The sequence below is a fragment of the Trichechus manatus genome, unplaced genomic scaffold (genome assembly GCF_000243295.1).
Source record: "Trichechus manatus latirostris isolate Lorelei unplaced genomic scaffold, TriManLat1.0 scaffold00001, whole genome shotgun sequence".
NCBI lineage: Eukaryota > Metazoa > Chordata > Mammalia > Sirenia > Trichechidae > Trichechus > Trichechus manatus.
The window spans coordinates 30,654,138-30,674,032 of NW_004443937.1; positions in this window are offsets into that span (position 1 = coordinate 30,654,138).

Here is a 19,895-nt window from a genome sequence, read left to right on the forward strand (position 1 = left end):
GCTTAAAGGCGCCGCGCCTCCCCTGCCCCTCCCCACCGAGTATGCGGGCGCGCTCGCGGTCCCGGGCACCCGGAGACCGGCGCCCCGGCTCTCGCCCCGCCCCCGCGCCGCCGCCTTCTCACTTTGCCCGGAGCTAGTTAAGACTCCCTTAGGGAGCCTAGCCAAAATGCCCTCCTGGGTCCTCTCCGCCCGCCCTCCCAGCTCTTCTGTGCCCAAGAGTGAAGGGCTGCCCTGGGGGCGTCCTGCGCCTTGCCCCCCTCCTCACAGTCACAGAAGGAGTTTTCCCGGGGATGGGGGAGGTAGGGGTCACGTTGAGCCAACCTCCCCTCCTCCCGCCAGCCAACCCCATTCATTCATTCTGTCAGCGAGTTCATTCAATAAATAGAAATCGAACGGCTACTACGTGCCAGGCACTGTGCTAGGCGGTCACCGTTTCATGTGACCGCATCGTTTCCATGATGGTCACAAACTCCAAGACCTGGAGGGAGGGTGGGGTCTCACCCCAGCAGGACTAATGGGGGCTCAGCACCTGGGCGACTGAAAGGACAGAAAGGCCTCGGGGCTGCGCCACTGTTCGCTAACGGGTAGAGGAATCCTGAAAAGGACCAGCTCTGGTAAGGGATCGCGGGCTCTTTAAGAAAGCTTTACAAGCGAAGTGGTGACAGGCGCCGAATGAAGTGCCACGTGACTTTTCCACAGGGGTGGGTGGGAGTGGAGCGCTTCTTTCTAATCTGCTTTCCTTCGCCTACCTTCCTCTCAGTGCACCAATAAACTGTCGCGGTAGGTGGGCACGCGCCAAATAGATGGCCAATCGCGGCCGAAGGAGGCGGTGGGGAAGGGAGATGGGTGGGCTCCGCGCGGGAAATAGGCGGGGCCTCCACTAATGCTGTGTATTGGCTTGGGAGGGCGGGGCCGGGGAGGTGAATGGAGCCGCAGGTAGCGTTAGAACAAAGCGGCTCGACTCCGGCAGCGCGCGTGCGCAAGACATTCCGCGCTTTCCCCACCGAGCATGGGTGGGTTGGCCGGGCGTGGGGAGGTTGTTGCTGGGCCTTGCCGTCCGCCTGGTCATTTCGCTGCCAGCGGGGTGCCCCCATCTCCTTGGTGCTTACGCCTTTTCTAGGCGGGTCAACTCTGAGCCACCAGCACCAGGGTAGGGGGACAGAGGGGGCAGATTGGTCGGGGCTGAAGGGGAGCGATGGTGCGTGAGATTTGCAAAGGGAGGGCCTATGGACCGGGAGGATTTGAGCATTCCACAGCATGAAGAGAGGCAGCCCAAGAACAGCCTCCCTCCAGCCTTCCATGTGAGGGATAGTTCACCTGAAGGGTTTTATCCTGGCCACAGGGCTGTGTTCAAAGGAGCAGAGGTCTCGTTTTTCCCAGAAACGCCACAGCAGTGCTGCCAGAAAGGATCTTATCAGCGGGGAAGGGATGCGCAGAGAGGGTAAAAGAGAACCGGTTCTCTGGCTCTAGTCCATGGTTGTCCGGCGGTACTGAGCAGAACCTGCTTCCACGGGTCCCAGACCCGGTAGAAAGAGCTTCCGGGTCTTCAGACCTAGCCTCTGCCCTGCTGTTTGCTGACCACGGGAGTCCCTGGGTGGTGCAAAACGTTAAGCGTTTGACTACTAGCTGAAAGGTTGGCAGTTAGAACCTACCCAGAGGCACCTCAGAAGACAGGCCTGACGATCTGCTTCTGAAAGGTCACAGCCTTGAAAACCCTATGGAGCAGTTCTACTCTGAACACATGGGGTCACCATGAGTTCAAATCGACTCTGACAACTAGCAACAACATTTGCTGACCTGTCGTCTGACTTGAGTATGGTTCATGCCTCTGGGCCTCTGTTTCCCCAATGCGGGAGAGTGCTGGTCTGGACCCTACCCAGCCAGTTAATCACAGAAATCTGTCCAACTGGGAGGACGTGCTTCTCTGAGACTGGGCCTCTTGGCTGGAGCCCAGGTGCTGGTTGTCAGGCATGGAGGCAGCACTCAAAAAAGAGGCCCGAGTAAACCCACCCGGTAGAGCCCCTTGCTGGCCAGTGAATCCTTCACTCAACAGGCCTTGCTGAGGGCCTACTGAGCATCAGGCACTGCCTGGAGCTGGAGCGCCAGCCATGGACACACCATCCTCCATGCAGTAGCCCTGAGCAGTTGGCGAAAGGTCCCGTCTGGGTGTTCCCCCAGGTCCATGGCAGGATGGTCCCAAGTTGTACTGTGCTCTGCTAACATGATCGCCCTCGTGTGGTAAGGCAAGCTGTTTAATGCCCAACACAGCAGGATGACATCCCTTGAGGGGCAGGTCAGAGTCGCATTATCAGGGTCATGCTGTCCTCCGGTGAGGCTGAGTCTCGTGGCTCACTGCACTGAGGTGTGCTTGTTTCCGAGAGGCTGGTGAGGAATGGGCTGCTGCTCTCTCTAGTGGGGTGCAACTGTAATGGGAACCTCCACTGTGCCCCCATGGCCCCCCTATCCATGCATGAGGAAAAACCATTCTGCAGAAGCTACAGCAGGCCTGCCAATCCCCACATTAGCTTCTGATCGCTCAGGGTGTATGACTCCTTTAGCGGGGGACATCCAGGGAGATCCAGGGGGAGGAGTGGAATTGGACAAAACCCTGAGAAGAAAGGGCCCTCCAGCAGGGATGTAAAGGGTGAAAAACAGGTCTTGGGTGAGCACAGGAGAAGGGTGACAGTGGGAGCAAAGGGGTGGCAGGAGAATTAGCCTGTGAGGTGCCAGCAGGGGCTCTGGGCCCCATCATCCAGGCTGGAGGAGAGGCCCAATGCCTCGGTTTCCACGTGGAAGTCCTGCCTCCAGTCTTGAACAGCTACACTTCATGAAGCAACACAATTCGTAAAATCATCACAGCCAGGCTACCCCAGTGAGGGAGGGCAGGGCAGGGGCGGGTGCAGAACCCTCAGACTTACAAGGCCCAGAGTGGGGCAGGAACTTGCCTGTCGTCAAACAGCAAGAGGGCAGAGCTGCCCCTGCCCAGGGCCTTGCCTTCACCTGTGGTCCTTCCTCAAGGATGCTGGGAGAAGGTTCCTGGGAGCAGGGTTTGAACTGGTTCAAACACCTGCTGAGAATTTGTATTTCTAACAAGTTCCCAGGAAGTTATACATAAGAATCACCTGGGCATCGTGTTAAAATGTGGATTCTGATTCAGTATATCTGGGGGTGGAAATTCAAATTCTCAGCAGAGGTTTGAACTGGAATGAACCGGTTCAAAGCCCTGCCTGGTAGAGGGGGTTTCCTGGCCAGAACCTAGCACTCTGGGTGAGGCCTAAGGATCAAAGACATTCCTCCTCAACAAGAATGTGGCCCTTCCTGCCCCCCAGGGTTCAGGTCTTCCCTCACCTGCAGCCCTCAGGACAGGTGCCCAGCTTACTAGGGCCCCTGAGGGGCAGCGTGAAGGGGTGGGAAGGGAGCCCCCAGAACAGGTTGGGAGCTGCAGGTGGGATATGTTCGCACTCCTCTGAGGGCTCTACATCTCTCTCTCATGCACACCCTCAGGCCAGGCCTTTGCACAAGCTATTTGCTTGGCCTGGATGCTTTTTGCCCCACCCTTCTGATCTTTTTGCCCTTATCCTTAGGAAGGTCTCCTCTGAGCCCTCAGGCTAAATTAACTCCCCTGCTCCATGCTTCCGTTGTCCTCCCCCATCTTTGCTCTGCCCTCTCTCACACTCACTCTTCAACATCCCCCCTGCCAGGCTTTCTCCCTTTGGAAGCCAATGGCATGTCTGCTCCTCCCCAAGCATGCTCCTCCCCTGCCATCCTGTTTCATCTCAGAAAATGACTAGTCCCTATTCACCCAGGTGCCAGGCCCAAGCCCCCAAGGCATGTTTGGAGCTGCCTTTCCTCTCTGCACATATCCAGCCCAAGAACCGCACAGAGAAGGGGTCTTCCCGGCAAGGCAAGGCCTGCCTGCGACGGTGGGACATGTCATGGCCCTTTGTTGTTCCTCTGGGAGGAGTGGAGTGTCCCCAAGAGAAGATGTGCACCCCGCACCCCAGCCCCCCACCCCCACACATCCAAATGGCTTGGTGATGCAAGAGCTGTGTCACTAAGAACAGTTTAACCAACTTGGAAATAGACTTTCTTTTTCCCACTGGTGCCCATGGACTTATCGAAAATGGGCTGCTATGCTTCAAATGGCACATGCTGTGTTTCAAATGGCACAAGACCTTGTGGCATAGTGGTTAAATGCTCAGCTACTAACTGAAAGGTGGGCTATTCGAACCCACCAGCTGCTCTGTGGGAGAAAAATGTAGCAGTCTGCTTCCTTAAAGATTACAACCTTGGAAGCCCTATGGGGCAGCTTTACTCTGTCCTATAGGGTCGCTATGAGTCAGAATCGACTGGACGGCAATGGGTTTTGGTTTACGCCAGGGGAGTTGGTTTCTCAGCCTCCTGGTCGTATGAGGAGCCCACTGGCTAGCATAAAGTTAGGGTGTGCTCCTGCTTGCTGCCAGAGGCCAACTTTCTAACATGGGTGCATCTCACATCCCCAGTAAGAGGTAAGCAGGGTGTGATGGTTAAGGTTGTTGTCAACTTGGCTAGGCCATGATTCTCAGTGGTTTGGCAGTTACGTAATGAGGTAATTTGGCAGTTATGTAATGATATAGTTATCCTGTATTTTGTGATATAATGTAATTACCTCCATGATGTGATCAGATGTGATCAGCCAATCAGTTGTAAGGGGAGTTTCCTCAGAGGTGTGGCCTGCATCCAATATATATGGATGTTGTGGCAAAGCTTGCTGGCTTTTGCTCACCCTGGATCCTGCATCCAGCTTGTCATCATCTGACCTCCGGTTCTTGGGACTTGAGCCACTGGCCTGCAGGATTGCCTGCCAATCTTGGGATTCATTGGTCTCCACAGCCTGTGAGCCAGCAGCTTGCTGTCTGACCTGCTGATACTGAGTTCATCAGCCTCTGCAGCTATGTGAGTCTGGAGAAGCCTCTAACCTGCTGCCTGACCCACAGACTTGGGACTTGCCAGCCTCTACAACTGCATGAGCCATTTCCTTAAATCTCTCTCTCTCTCTCTGTGCTTCACTGGTTTTGCTTCTCTAGAGAACCTAGCCTAAGACACAGGGGCTGGGGCAGGGGGCTGGGCACTCCAGCCCAAGATGCCTGCTGCAGGTAACTTGAGCCAGCCTCCACCCAGGCAGTTCCACCAACCTAGGAGGTGTGCCATCAGAGGTCTGCCTGAGACCTGGACTGGGGAATCACTCTGCTTGCCCTGACCCTTGGTGAGGCCCCTCTGGGTTGCAGTCAGGACAGGTAACCTTTAAGCTGGGCCAGGAGTGGACTGTGAAAGGCCCAGCAACTCCTCTGCCTTAGTCAGAACTCTTAGCTATACACACTCACGTGTGGATGTACACACATACATGTAAAATACATGTAAAATTGCACACATACAACACTGGCATAAACACACACATAACCAAAACCAAACCAGTTGCCATCAAGTCAATTCCAACTCATGGAGACCCCATGTGTGCACAGTAGAACTGTGCTCCATTGGGTTTTCAAGGCTGTGATCTTTTGGAAGCAGATCACCAGGCCTTTCTTCCAGTGCACCTCTGGATGGGTTTGAACCACCCATCTTTTACTTAGTAGTCAAGCGCTTAACCATTTGTGCCACCCAGGGGCTCCTAGACTTAAATATATGCACACGTGTTCACGGGCACATCTACACATATATACATGTGCAGATATGCACAGATACAGACCTATGCACATATGCAGAAATACACGATACACATGTGCACACACACTGTTATGTGCACACATACACAGAACCATGTCTGGGCACTTGCCATTCCTGTCAAGGGGTGCCCACAGACAAGTATCCCCAGGGGGGTTGTTATCAGGCTGGTGGGACCCACGACTCTCTCCGCCCAGCTCTCCAGTCACATCTCAGTGGGCTCACCCTGGCCGATGGGCTGTTGCTGGAATCTCCATGGTGACAGGTTTTGGATGGAACAGTAGTCAGTCCATCCCTGCCTTCCTCCCAGCAGGGGCTGCCAGGCCCTGGGCGATGGCGGTATGGAGTGGGGAAGCTGTTGCCTGGGGCAGTTCTTGCACTGGGGAGCCGCCTGCCCAGGTGTGCGGGGCAGAGGGGGTGGCAGCAGGGCCCTGGGGAGCAAACAGCCTTGGCAGGAGAGTGGGTCATGCCCAAGAAAGTGAAGAGAACAAGACCTGGCAGGATGGAAGCAAAGCCTGGGAGATCCATGGGAAATCCCCAAGGTTCCTTGGAGAAGGCAAAGGGGAAAGGGAGTGAAGGGGGACGCCAGGCCTCGGTGGAAGCCTCTCCTTCCTGTTCATTCTCACCTGTGTTTCTGAGCACCTGCCCTGTGCCAGGGAATGTGCAGGGCAGTGAAGGGGGGTATTCAGAGAGAGACCAGACAGGCATAGTTCCTCCCTCAGAGCTCCTCAACCAAACAGTGACAGAGCAGGCCCCTCATGCCTTTGACCAGCTTCCCCATGTGGACTCCCCTGTGGCCACTCACTTGAGTGTGTGGCCTTTCCCACCTACATACCCAGTCCACTGGGGCCAGCCCGAGGATGGGAATCAGAGGACACACTTTCACTACTCTCCTATGCTTTGTCCCTGGCAGACATTACTACTCAATCACAGCACTATTTCTTGCTGAGCCATCCCATGGACTCCAAACCCTTCCATGCAAGTGTCCATCAACAGATGCGGTACATACATACAATGGACTATTATTCAGCAATAAAGAGAAATGAAGTCCTGATACATGCTATGACATGGATGAACCTTGATAACATGCTGCGTGAAATAAGTCAGACACAAAAGGACAAATATTGTATGATCCTGCTTATATGAAATATCTAGAATAGGCAAATACATAGAGACCAAAGTTCATTAGTGGTTACCAGGGGCTGCCGGGAGGGTGAAAAGGGGAAGGTATTGCTTCGGGCTACTGAATTTCTTCTTGGGGTGGTGAAAAACTTTTGGAAATGGATAATGGTGTTGGTGTACAAGGTGGTAAATGTAATTAATGTCACTGAATTATACACATTGAAATAGCAAGTTTTTTTTGGTTATATATACTTTAACACAATACAAATTTAAAAAACAAAACAAAAAAACCTTCCAGGCAAGGAAGACTAGTCAATGGCCTGTAGTAAGCACAGGAGAGAAAACCTATTTGCCAAGCCTTCTCCGCCCCCACCCACCCCCATCCCAACCTCCTTCTGCCCCCCTCCCCAGTGCCCCTGCCTCCACACGCAGCCTCGCTCCTTGCCCCAGCTTCTGAGGGGCTGCAGCCTCAGGAAGCCTTCCCCGCCTGGCCTCAGTAGGGTCTGCTCCTTCTTCCCAGTCCTCCTCTACGGCGCCCAGCAGTTTCCACCCTCTGCCCACTGAGGAAGGAGCCCCTGGGTGGTGTAAACAGTTAAGCATTTGACTACTAACCAAAGTCAGCATTTCAAACCGACTCGGAGGTGCCTTGGAAGACAGGCCTGGCAATCTGCTTCTGAAAGGTCACAGCCTTAACAACCCTATCGAGAAGTTCTCCTCTGCACACATGGGCTCACCATGAGTGGGAACTGATGCAGTTCAGCTTTCAGGAAAGGCTAGGGTCTGGGTGGAGCAGGTCTGACTGTGGGACCTGATCTATCTGACTTCACCTATGTAAGCTGCCTTTCCTCGCTGGAATCCCAGCCTCCAGGAGGTTGCCCAGAGCCCAACCAGGCCTCTGCATGGTCCTAGCTCACCTTCCACTCCAAGCTCTCCCAGGCATAGTGCTCCCCTCCCCCCAGAGAGCTCTAGGAGGGGTGGGGGGCTGCTGGGCTGGTCGGCCTAGGCAAGAGGGCATTTCAAGTTCTGCTCAGGGCTGCCTGGGGCCTGATGTCAAGGGGGCCTGGCTCCTGTCACTGCACTAAGGCTATGGCCCGTGTTGCCCTCACCCCCTCTTGCCACATCCTCAGCCCTGCATTCTCTACAGATTCCCCAGTGAGGTGAGCAGAGCAGGGCATGTCTGTCTGTTGTACAGATGGGAAAGCTAAGGAGCAGGAAGAGAAGTGTCTTACCCAAGGGCCTGGCTCGAGCCCTAGCCAGTTACTCACTTACCCACTGGGCCTGAGGTGAGTCACAGTGGCCCAGGTGGTGGGAAGGAAACACACAAACACCGGCAAGTGGGAGGGCAGTCTTTGGGGAGGGCGGGTGCATCTGCCTGGGGCTCCGAGTGAGAGTTCCCACCCACAGGTGGCAGAGGCACACCTGACTGTCTCAAATCATATTCTTTTCTGGCTTTGCATCTCTTGGGGAAGGCTGTCAACCCATTTGACAGATGGGGAAACTGAGGTCCATGGTCACAAATCAAGGTGTGGCAGGGCTGGGCCCCCGACTGAGAGAGCCCAGAGCTCCTTTCCCCCAGCCCAGGGGTCCCCAGTGAGGGTGGCTCGCTCACTGTCCTGCTAGTCCCTCTTCAGGGCCTTTGCACGCATTGGTTCTTCTGGCTCTTTCCTCCGACTACCTTCTTCCCCAACAAACATACTCATCCTACCGGACCAGAGTTGGTACCTAGGAAGTGGCTGAGCCAGGACTGGAACCCGCAGCCTACTTCTAGACTCTTCTGTGTTGTCAGCCATGAACACATGATCCTATGATGTAAAGGACATTTGGCTTTGGCAGGGACCATTCCAGAAGCCTCTCATTTCCATTCCCCACTAGGGCCTCAGCCTGTCCTGAATGACCTGCCCAGTCACCCAGTGAGCTGCCTGATAGCCAGAAGCCTCCTTGCCATGGCAGGGCCTGGCCCCAGCCTTGGCCTGTAGGCTTCATCTCCTTGTTTCAGAGGGCCCCCTTCTCCCTACCCAGATGCAGCTCATCCTTCCTCTGTGGACTGAGCCCAAGCCTGGGACCCCAAGCTTGTGTTCCAGTCCTGCACACTTCCATGCTCCATGCCCCCAAGCCTGGAGGAGCGGCTGGGCTGGGTGGGGAGCTCTGACTCAGCTGGGACTCCCATCTGCTGACACTGAGGTCATCCTAGGGGGCCAGGAGAAGCCGACAACAGCCTGGGGAAACCAGGAGGGCTGGTCGAATTTCCTTGGGCTACCGGAGGCAGGCTGAGAGGGAAAGAACTCAGATAAGCCCAGGTGGGCAGCAAAGCCATGCGTGAGGGTAGAGCCCTCTCCTCCTGCCTCCCCCTCCCCAGAATCTTCTCCCTGGGTGGGCCTCCCTTACGCAACACTCAAGGCCTGTGAGCAGCACCCCATGAGCCCACCTGGGGCTCTGAGGGATGGAAGCCAGGGCTTTGGGGAGCAGGGGTCCCTGACTGCCTGTCTACCTGGCCACCACGTCACCTGTGGCTTCCTGTTTAAAGCTTCTGATCCTTCCAAGGCTACCTCTGCCAGGAAGGGCCTGGAGCCCCCGATGGCTTGAAAGGGGTGGGGAGCAGGAGGGCATCTTGAGCAGGCATTCCCAGGCAGAGCAAAGGCAAGCAGTGGTGGTGGAGTTGTGGGGTGCTGCCCTGGTTCTGTCTTTCCAAACTAGCCTGTTGCTTTTTTGTCTGGAGAGCCAGCAGTAGCAGTCTCCTGATGGTGAAGCCAGTCCAACCTCTGAGGCCGGGAGGGTGGAGGAGGCTGGGAACTCCCAGGGCACCTGGCAGGCGGATGTGCCAGGGGCCTGGGCTGGGTTCACCTCAGGTGGGCCAAGGGGCGGGGTGCAAGTCTCTCTGTAGCTGCCAGGCCTAATTGCCTCATTAGCATTCGCCTGCTGTCTGGGCCTGTCTGGTCCTCTCTGCATAGTCCCACGCAGCCCTGTTTTTCAGTAATCCCTCCTACAAGGCATTGACGGTGACAGTGACAGTGACCATGACCAGGCCCAGGAAATGACCTGGGAACCAGCTGACCTGGCCCAGGTGTGGGGTTCCTGGCTTGAGGCCTCATAGCCCAGCCACACCCCAGGTTTCTCACCCAGCGTCATCCCATGGGCTGTTCCCAGGTTGGTAGGTACCACTGATGGCACCAGGAAAGTCTCTGGGGGATTCCTCTTCCTGGTCTGGCCCCACCTAACCCCACCCCTGCCACGGGAGCACATGCCCCAAGACCTGGGAGACTCCTCCCTGCAAAGACTAGGGTCCCCTTGGAAGAGCAGAGGGGTCCAATGAACTGATTCTCGGGGTTCCTAGTGGGGTTCTCTGAGGTGGGGACAGGTGGACCAAGGGCCAGCTCTACCTGGGGTACCCCTGCCCACCTCCCTGCCCCTAGCCATGGCTCAGGCAGAGGACAGCATAGCCCCATCCCACCTCCAGACAGGACAACACTTACCGGAGCCCTAGAGTGGCTTAAAGCCCAGGGCTGATGTTGGAAAGCGGGAGGAGGGAGCTGGTAGAGCAGTTTGGCAGTAGCGGGAGCCCTCCACAGAGACCCTGAAGCAGCAGCCATCCTGAACCACCAGGCCCGGTACAAGAACTCAGGCTGGGGAGTGGCTGGATTCGCTGGCAGGAGGGGGCAATATGAAGGCTGGGGCCAACGGTGGGGCTGGAGGAGACATGGCTCTGCTGCCTGCTGTAGACTTGAGTGGCCCCTAGCGGTGCCCCAGCCTTTGGGCCTCAATCTCTCCATCTATAAAGTGGAGCAATACTCTCTGCCTACCCTACCTCCCAGGGGTGCGGCAGGTTCTGCATTGGAACTGCAGAAGGTGTGGCCTCTCTGGCCCAAGGGGTTGGGCAGAGACCCCTGACCACCCCCATGTACTGTGAGCAGCAGAGTGGGCTTGGCCTGGTCCACCTAAGCCAGTGTCAAGTGCTGACCACTTGCCAGGCCTCATACTGGGCATAGTGGAACAGTCCTATATGGCCCTCAGAGCTGGCCTTCAGATCACTGAGGTGCCAGTGTGCCCAAGGGTGGGGGTAAGATGGGGTGGAGTGAGGATGGGGGAGCCCGACCAAGAAACCTGGTTCCAGTCCTTACTCCACCACCGACCTCCCCTCTGCGGGCTTCAGTGTCGTCCTCCGTGAAATGGGGGCACAGTTTACTACAAAGGACTGCTGGAAGGCAGGAGGAACAGCCCCATGAAGGGCCCACTCCAGGGCTGGGCCCAGACCCCCTGCTCAGGCCTCCTTGTGCCTGAACAGCAGGGAGAGGCCTGGGGAGCAGGCAAGAATCCCCTGTGGGACGGCTTCCTGGAGCAGAGGGCTGGGGATAGGACAGCAAGCAGCTGTGCAGGGAGTGTGGGTAAGTAAGCTTCTGAGCAGAGAGGCTCACCCAACAGGGCGGGAAATTCAGACAGAGCAGCTCTTCTGAGCCTGGAGCCAGAGGCTGCCACATCTCCAGGAGGATGTTGCGGTGGGGGTGGTAGCACGGCCTCGCCCTATACCCCGGGCCTGCCTGTGCAGGTTGCATCCCGTGGGGCAAGGCCCTGCCCACTGGCCTCCTGCCTCTGTGCCTACGCCTGCCCACCCACCTGCTCGTCCTCCCATGAGGAAACACCAGGGCAGGAAGGGAAGTGGGGCACTGGGGCCCTGGCCTGCTCTAATGCAGTCCTACCGCCAAGCCTTGGCCACACTAGTGCCCCGCTGGCCTCCTGCTCCCTCCTCAGCCTGCCACCCCCTTCAACCCCTTTGCTGAGACCCAGCAGACAACACCCTCAGGGAGGGAGCTTTCCCACCAGGAGGCTCTGACATTCCCTCCTGCCTCCTCAGGGGACTTCCCACAGCATTTTCCGAAGTGGGTCCCACAGAACACTAGGCCCGCAGGCACCGTGATACGCAGGGTCACGTGGTCAAATGCTTAGGGAACACTGCGAACTCTGTGGTCCCAGCTGTACTGCACACGAGTGTTTTAAAGACTGGCGAGTCCTGCAAGAAAGTAGCTGATTTCACTTTGTTCCTCCTGGCACTTCCCAAACTCTGGTGACTACAGCACCAGGTTTTTGCGTGACCCCCACCAACATCCCGTGGCACCTGGGCCCTCAGGGGGCCCTTCAGGGGAGAATGGGGTCTTCTGTTGCTCAGTGACTGTCCTAGCCCCAGTTCTCTTCCCCAGGAAGCGGACGGTCATCGAATCAGTTGCTCGGAATCCCATACCCTTCCTCTGGCCCGCTCTAGGGGCCCTGAGGTCCGTTTTTCACTCGAAGTTCCAGCTGCCCCAGTGGGATCAGAAGCTAGTCCCGCTGGGTAGGAAGATTAAAAGGGCGCCGGGAGAGCAGGCAGGAGGGGCATGAGGTGCTCAGAGATGCCTGGCCCCCCGCATGGCCCTGCCAGCTCCCACCAGCATCAGCCAGCTCTTGGCCATGGCCAGCTCCTTGTGGTCTCCAGCTCGTGGCTGCACAGGGCCAGACAGAGGCCAGACATGGGGCAGCCACTGCGTCTCCGCATGGGGGCTGCGGACAGGGCCCCCTCCCCAAGCCCGGGCTGAGGTTGGGTTACAAGCCCAGAGGGTCTCCTAATGAGTTCCACATGCAAGTGGATGCCTTGGAGAGGAAATGGGAAGGGGCTGGGGAGGGGTAGAAGGGGCCTGAGAGGGGATTGGAAACATGTGTTTGTGAAGGGGGACGAAAGGGGTGGGGAGGGAGAGGAGGAGAATGAGAAAGGAGGGGGAAGGCTTTTTCCCCGCCAAAGTCCTGGTGCCCACCCCCCATGAGGTTGGCTGCCAGGCTCACAGCCCCTGCAGGGGGCCCCCAGGGCAGTAGTCTGCTCAGGAGAGAGGTGGGAGAGGCCCCTCAGAGGTCCCACTCCTCTCCTTCAAACAGAAAAAGCCCACAATCCCTGGCCCTGCTTGGCTGTGTTGCTGAGCCGACTGGGGGGGGCAGGATGGAACCAGGGGTGTAGGAGGGTCCATGGAGGCATGTGAAAGCCCTTACATGTCCAGCTCGCCAGCAGGAAGATGCTGGTTCAAATCCGGCCGCTGACCCCCACCAGCCCGAGAGGCCCTGACCTCGACAGCCCGACACCCACCTTTGCCCCTCCCAGCGAGCAGCCAGAGGCCTGGCATGTGGGCTGGCTGCCTCCCTCCCTGTCTAGTGAGGACTGTGCAAGGGGCACTTGGCTTTGCCTGGCGGCTGGAAGCCTCATTAGGAAGAGGCTGTGCAGGAGTCGTGTTGGCACGTGAGGTGGGGGGCATCCAGTGAGAGGGACCCATGGCAGGTAGAGACCAGAGCCGAGGGCCTCACGGGGTGCAGTGGAGCCCCCTCCCAGGCTAGCCCAGTCAGCCAGAGAGGCTGGGCATGGAGGGGGTGGGCTGGCCTGCAGGGCTCCAGCGCTGGGGCCCAATCTTCACCCCCAATACCCACCTATCTCCCCAGGCCATACACAGATCAGAGTTCAGTAGGAACAAAACCTGCTCTTTGGGCTTTCTGTGAATTGTTTCAGCAAATCTTCCCAGCAGCCCAACAAGGTCGTCTGCTCTTACTCTTACCCCATGTTATAGAGAAGGAAGCCTGAGGCATGGAGAGGTGAAGTCAGAGCATTCCTGGTGGGGGAACAGCACTTGCAAAGGCCCTGGGGCTGGAATGTGCCTGGTGTGTTCAAGGAACAGTGAGGAGGCCCGTATGGCTGGAGGGGCATGAAGGAGTAAGGGTGGTAGGAGCCTCATAGTTGTGGTAAGCCCTGGGGGAGGATAGGAAGCCACTCAAGGGGGCTCAGCAGGGAGTGGAATGAGCTCTCTTATAACTGTTCTGTTATTTTTTTCCCCACCGCATATGTGCAGAGTACAACTGCTTCATAGGGTTTTCAATGCTGTGACCTTTAAGAAGTAGATTGCCAGGCCTTTCTTCTAAGGTACCTCTGGGTGGGTTCGAACTGCTAACCTTTTGGTTAGTAGTTGAGCACTTAACCATATGCGCCACCCTAGGACTCCCCAATTGTTCTTTTTTGTTGTTGTTGTAGTTTAAGTGAAAGTTCACAATTCAAGTTAGTCTCTCATACAAAAATGTATACACACATTGTTATGTGACCCTAGTTGCTCTCCCTACACTGTGACAGCACACTCCTCCTTTCCACCCAATTCCCCGTGTCCATTCAGCCAGCTCCTGACCCTCTCTGCCTTCTCATCTCGCCTCCGGACAGGAGCTGCCCGTTTAGTCTCATGTGTCTACTTGAGCTAAGAGGCGCACTCCTCATGAGTATCATTTTATGTCACACAGTCCAGTCCAATCTTTGTCTGATTCTTCTTACTTTTAACCATACATCTTAACAGACTCTGGCTGCTGTGCTGAGAACAGACAGGGTGGGGCAAGGACAGAAGCAGGGAGATCAGGTAGGGAATTAGCTGGGCAGCAGCTCAGCAGGTCCTGGTTCCTTGGAGAGCTCATTCTGGGATGGCCTGCAATGGGGCAGGCCCAGGATTCTGGGGGAGGCTGGAGGGGCCCTCCCCCAACCTGCTCCAGGCTGAGGCTCCATCCCCCACTCAGAGAACTGAGGCTTGACCAGTGCAACCCAAAGCCAGAGACATTTGTCCCCAACAGGGGACTTTGGGACACCTCTCAAAGGGCTGGGGGCATCCTCATGGGGCCTCAAAAATGGCTCCATTCCAGGACACACCCCAATTATTAGGGGAGCTGGACCCAATCTCAGGACCAGGGTCAACCCCAGGAGCCAAGGTCAGCTTCACAGTTCCAGCTGAGCAGTCCCACAGGAGTAGCCCAGACCACAGCCTTTGCAAGAGAAAGTACTTTCTGCTTCCACTGAGCAGGGGCACCCACATGAAGGCTGCTGCTCAGACGGGTCAGGGAGGGCTAATTACACTGCGCCTCCTCCTCCAAGTTTCCGAGGCTTCTGACGAGCAAATCCAGAAGCAGCTGTCACGGGAGGAAGATTCTGGGAGGTCAGGTAGGTTTGCTGGCCCCAGGAAGCATGACCATCCCAACCTTGGGGCATGAGGGGTGGCTAAGGCTGGGGTCAGAGTTGAGGGGCTTAGCGCAGAGGTGGGGTGAGGCACTATAGGAGTTTCTGGGGCAGCTGAATGGTTCTAGAGACCTGTCCAGTTAAGACAAAGTCCCAGCCCAGGCCCAGCCAGGGGAGACAGGGAGGGGAGCAGAGGTCTGGAAGAAGCCAGTTGAGCAGATCATGTAGAGGGCACATGTGCCCTTGGCCAGGCCTGAGACCACATGGACTGCGTAAACGTGGGCCTGGGGCTGAGGGACACCCAGGGCTGGTAAAGGATGGGGATGGAAAGCAGCTGATGCTACTGCTCAGCACAAGCCCAGCTCCTGTGGACTGGGCCCCCGCCTACCTCGCACCTATGAAAGATGTCAAAGCCCACCTTCAGGAACACATGCTTGTGCTGAAAGAGAAACTTGGGGCCAAGAATGGGAAGCTGTAGAACATCACTTCCTTTCCTGCCGCGTTCCCAGGGCAGATTTCCCGTGGGTGTTAGGAGAGAGCAGGGTGGGGGTCCTGCCACAGGAAGCATTCCAGGCCGAAGGGCTCTAGGTGGCCTCAGCTTAAGTGCGAACACTCCCTGGCTTTGCTCTGTAACTAGGTTCTTGGGAGAGGGTTTCCACACGGGCAGCTCCTGCCAGAGGAGGGGCTGGCACAGAAGCTGCCTAATGGCTTTGCCGCAGGCTCTCTGGGCTGGCTCCAGTCTGACCTTGAGTGTGGCCATGGGGCCCCATGTCCTGGGTCCTCTTGGGTCAGGGAGGCAGGGGGGAAACCTCCAGAGAGGCACTTCTCCAAAGAGGCTGAATGAGTGAGCCCATGGCACCAAGGCAGCCAGCTGGGGTGGCGAGCACTGCAGGCAACGGGAAGAGGCCCTGTACTGGAGACGATGGTCACAGGAAGTGGACGATGCTCCAGGGCTCCAGGCTGCCACCAGCCACTGATGGGGTGGGTGGAGCGGGGGTGCTGGGTGGATTCCTGTCCTCCTTAAATGGCCATACACCAATTAAGGCTGCAGCCATCAGGGACCCATCTTGAGCAAATTGTTTAGGAAGAAGATGAGGTTAATGACAGGGAGCTGGGATAACAGGGCCAGCGTGACTCACCACGGCTCTCGCTTGATCAGCGGGCTGGGTTTCCGGGATTCCGGGCAATCACAAACACCCACCCGCAAGCCTGTGCTGCCCTAGTGGTGACAGCAAGAGAGGTGGCCTTGGTGGGCCTGAGGCCCTCCTCAGTGGGGGAGGGGCTGCCCTGAGCCTCCAGCCTACTGGCCCAGCTCCCTTCTCACCACTGAGGATACCCATGTTGGAGGCCACGGGGTCAGAAGACACTTACTCTGGATACTTATCAGAACCAGAAGGACCCTGGGACCATCAGGCTTCAGGAACCTTCAAGATACACAGAGCCAAGTTCCAGGGAAGGGACATGACCTACCAGAGCCCCTGCCCCCATGCTGGTGGGCTAACAGCATTAGTCCCACAGGGACCATGCTTGCCCGGCGCCAGGCACTCCTCTGAGCCCGTGGCTGTGCATGAACGGCCCACCACGACAGCTACTGAGAGACGGAGGCACAAAGGGGTCACAGAACTCGGCCAAAGCTACGGAGCTAGTAGAGGGGAGAGAGGGGCAGTGAACTTGGTTCCAGAGGCCCCTCACTCTCCTTCTCCAAACAGAGCCTCCTGCCACAGGGATGTCAGGAAGCCAGGGCCAGGTGGACGGAGGCTCAGAGGAGCCAGGACTGTGCTGGGGGAGGAGTGGCCGAGATATCCAGGGCAGGCTGGCACGTGCCCTGAGCCTCTGGAGAACTGGGTGCCTGGGAGGACACAGGCTTGTGGGGCGCACTAACACAGCCTGTCGGGGCTCCTGAGGGGCAACCCAGGGCTTGCCAGGGGAGGAAGGGTCAGGGTTGGATGCAGCTGCTTTGTCCTGGGGGCTGCCTGGCTCAGCTGTCCAGGCCCACCCAGCCAGTCCCCCTCAACTCCTGGAAGTGCAGGTTCATTCCTAGAACCCCGAGAATTTAACAAAATGTAGGTGAGAGCGAGCAATTTAAATGAAAGACACCTTTCTTTCACGTGTTAGGAAAATTACGGCATGAGGAGGGTGATGGGAATTGCTGAGATGCACTTCCTAACCCCAAACCCCTAACCTCACCTCATCTTCTAATAAAGAACAAAAAGGAAATGCCTGCAATTTGGTTTTCTGGGAGCTCAGTTGCCAAAATCCAAAATGAGGGGAGATGAGGGCTGACAGGCATCTGCATTTCCAGAAGGGCTGTTTTTGGAGCCCAAACCACAGGGGAGCCACCGGGCAGGGCTGGCGGAGTGTCACTCATGGAGACGCCACAAGAAAGGCCCTGCCATGCAGCTTTTAATCCCAACAGGCATACACGTGGGTGGGCCCTGGTGGTGGCCCTGTCTGCAGAGCTACCTCGAGCCCACCCAGGGCCCACACTCCCCTTGCTGGGAGGCCCTCACACCCACTCCTGCCTGCCTCTGTCCCAGATAGTCATGCCCAGCTCAGGGTCCTGCTGTGTCTTCACAGAGGTCAGGGTGGGGAGCTGAGTCTAGATGGGCAGCCCCCAGTATGGCCAGAGCTCCCCAGGACCCCGTTTCCCACCCCCAGGGGCAACCTGGGCCTCCACATCCTCACTCAGAGCAGTGTGGTGTCCGGGTCAGGCCCCATATGAACAAGAATTCTTTTTTGAAGAACTTGGCTGAAAATGAGAACCTCAGCCCGTCTGCAGCTTTGCCCTGGGCACAGTGATACACACTGACTCCCAGGCTTGGAGGAGTTCTCTAAGACAAGTCCAGCTTCCCAACAACTGTCTTTCCCCCAAATTCCAGGGCTGGCTGGTAGCTCTGTGCACCAAGACTGTGGCTGTCCAGGCGGGTGTGTGAGAGCCGAAATCGCCTGCAGAGGGCCCGGCCCAACCACATTAGTGAAGCCCTCCCTGGCAGCTCCCGCCTGCCTGTCTGGAGAGCCCACATCACGTTAGGCCCAATGCTGACATCCCCAGGCTGTCCCAGGTCACACTGACATCATCCTGTAAGAAAAGTTGTGTGTGGCTGACGGTGCGTACCCTCCTGACCATTTGCATCTGATAATTGTACCCAGAAAAGTGGAGCTTCCATTGGCAGTAGACAACTAGGGGACAAATAGCACACCACCATCTCCTAGACCATCCCCCAAGATCCCGAACAGGCCCTCAAATGCAGAGAGAGGGGGCTTTCAGAGATTGTGAGACTTGACTAAATGAATGTGAGGACTGCAGCATACTGGTCTGGCCTGTGAGCAAGAACTGCCACACAACACCATGGAGACACTGCTCTGGACCTGCTGACCCCAGCAAGGGCGGTCACTGTCTGTGTCTTTGGACACAACCTTGCCCTGGGCTGCCTGCTCAAATCATCGGAGCCCCAACATCTCGTAGCTCTGGAAGCCACCGCAGGGCAGTGGCAGGAGAGCTGGCCTGGGAGGGGTGGCAAACCGTGTCCCCTCCAACAGGCTGACCAGACTCTGAGGGCCTCCAGGGATCAGGAGCTCACAACCTCCTGAGGGAGGCAGCTGAGGACCTTACCTGCCAGTTCTGCCAACAGGCCTGCCAGGCTCCTCCACACACTGGCAGGCCACCAGGAGAACTGCAGCTGGTCCCTGGGGGCCCCCAGAACATTCTGAGCTCTGGGCTAGCCTCTTCTTCCATCTACTGCTCATGGGGAGGGTGTTATGGCCAGCAGGTCCCGTCGTCCTAGAGGGACTGGTAGCGGTGGGGAGCGACGGACCTCTACTGGGCACGTGCTGCTCCACACCAGGTACAGGGCTCAGCAGGTATATCACAGCCACCTAGACAGGTGGGCATTACCACATCACACAGTAAGAACCCGAGGTTCAGAGAAACTATGTCACAATCGAGGACACAAGCTGACCCAGGACTGCACTCCCTCCCCTCCCCCAGTCCAGGCTGAAGGGGGCTTCCCTACCCCTGTCGTTTATCAGGACTCAGAGACCCCCACGTCTGCCCAGCCTCTTCCGTAGCACTCAGGCTCTGCTTCCACCTAGAAGCCACAGATGCTGGGAAGCCCATTAAACACGTGGCACTGAAAGCTCCCAGGAAGATCCAACACTGACTCCTCCCACCTGCCACCCCTCACCCCCACCTCACCCCCTACCACCCCTACCCCCAGGGCACTGAAGGCACAGAGGACTCCAGACACACAGAACACCCTTGCCCGGGCTTTCCCGCACAGAGACAGAGAGAGGCGCCTAGGGAAGCCCTCATGAGCAAATGTAAACGGGGCCTCCTGAGGCTCTGGGTCCCAGCAGAAGAGCCAGCTGGGGCTAACAGCAGGAGGTGGGTGGTGAACAGGCGCTCCAGCTGCCCTTGCTCCCCCAACACCCTGAACGGCTGCAAACAACGGTGTTCTGGGCCTCAGAGGTAACCCCTGCAGGGCCCTCCCAAGTTGTGATTTTCATTATTCCTTTACAGGCCCAGGAACAGGACGACTGAGTAGGTCTCACCAACAAGCCAATTCTGTGACAGCTCAGCAGAGTAAGCTTTAATTCTCAGTCTTTGCCCTCAAATGTGTAGGGAGGAGAAGCCCCTCAAGCTTCTCCCGCGTGGAGAGGAGCCCCCAGGCCACAGTGCACCCACGTGGAGAGGAGCCCCCTGGCCACAGTGCACCTGCATGGTGAGGAGCCCCCAGGCCACAGTGCGCCCATGTGGAGAGGAGCCCCCCGGCCACAGTGCGCCCATGTGGAGAGGAGCCCCTAGGCCACAGTGTATCCCCCCAGGTCACAGTGCACCCCCGTGGAGAGGACTTCCAGGCCACAGTGTACCCGTGTGGAGAGGACTCCCATGCCACAGTGTTCCCGTGTGGAGAGGAGACCCCAGGCCACAGTGCACCCGTGTGGAGAGGACTCCTAGGCCACAGTGCTCCTGTGTGGAGAGGAGCCCTCAGGCCACAGTGCTCCTGTGTGGAGAGAAGCCCCCAGGCCACAGTGCTCCCGCATGGAGAGGACTCCCAAGCCACAGTGCACCCGTGTGGAGAGG